The sequence below is a fragment of the Pinus tabuliformis genome, chromosome 2_2, assembly GCF_031772625.1.
Source record: "Pinus tabuliformis cultivar Carrire ecotype Pingquan chromosome 2_2, CPIR1, whole genome shotgun sequence".
Lineage (NCBI taxonomy): Eukaryota > Viridiplantae > Streptophyta > Pinopsida > Pinales > Pinaceae > Pinus > Pinus tabuliformis.
This window is the reverse complement of record NC_142300.1, coordinates 143544581-143545172: the sequence shown is the minus strand read 5'-3', so window position 1 is coordinate 143545172 and position 592 is coordinate 143544581.

Here is a 592-nt window from a genome sequence, read left to right as displayed (position 1 = left end):
CCGGGAAAACTGGGGTTTCCATGTCGCGCGCCGGTGCCCAAAATTTGGGGTTTCCATGCGGCGCCCAAAATGTGGGTTTTCCATGCAGCACCCAAGATGTGGGGTTTCCACGCGGCGCCCAAAATTTGGGGTTTCCATGTGGCGCCCAAAACGTGGGGTTTCCACCCGGCGCCCAAGATTTGGGGTTTCCATGCGGCGCCCAAAATTTGGGGTTTCCATGCGGCGTCCAAAATTTGGGGTTTCCATGCGGCGCCCAAAATTTGGGGTTTCCACCCGACGCCCAAAATTTGGGGTTTCCATGCGGCGCCCAAGATTTCGGGTTTCCATGCGGCACCCAAAATGTGGGTTTTCCAGGCGGCGGCCAAAATTTGGGGTTTCCAGCCGACGCCCAAAATTTGGGGCTTCCATGTCTCGCCCAAAATTTGGGGTTTCCACCTGGCGCCCAAAATTTGGGGCTTCCATGCAGTGCCCAAAATGTGGGGTTTCCAGGCGGCGCCCAAAATTTGGGGTTTCCACCCGGCGCAAAATTTTTTGGGGTTTACAAGTCGCGCCCAAGCCTGGGGAAACTTGGGGTTTCTATGTCGCGCCCCGG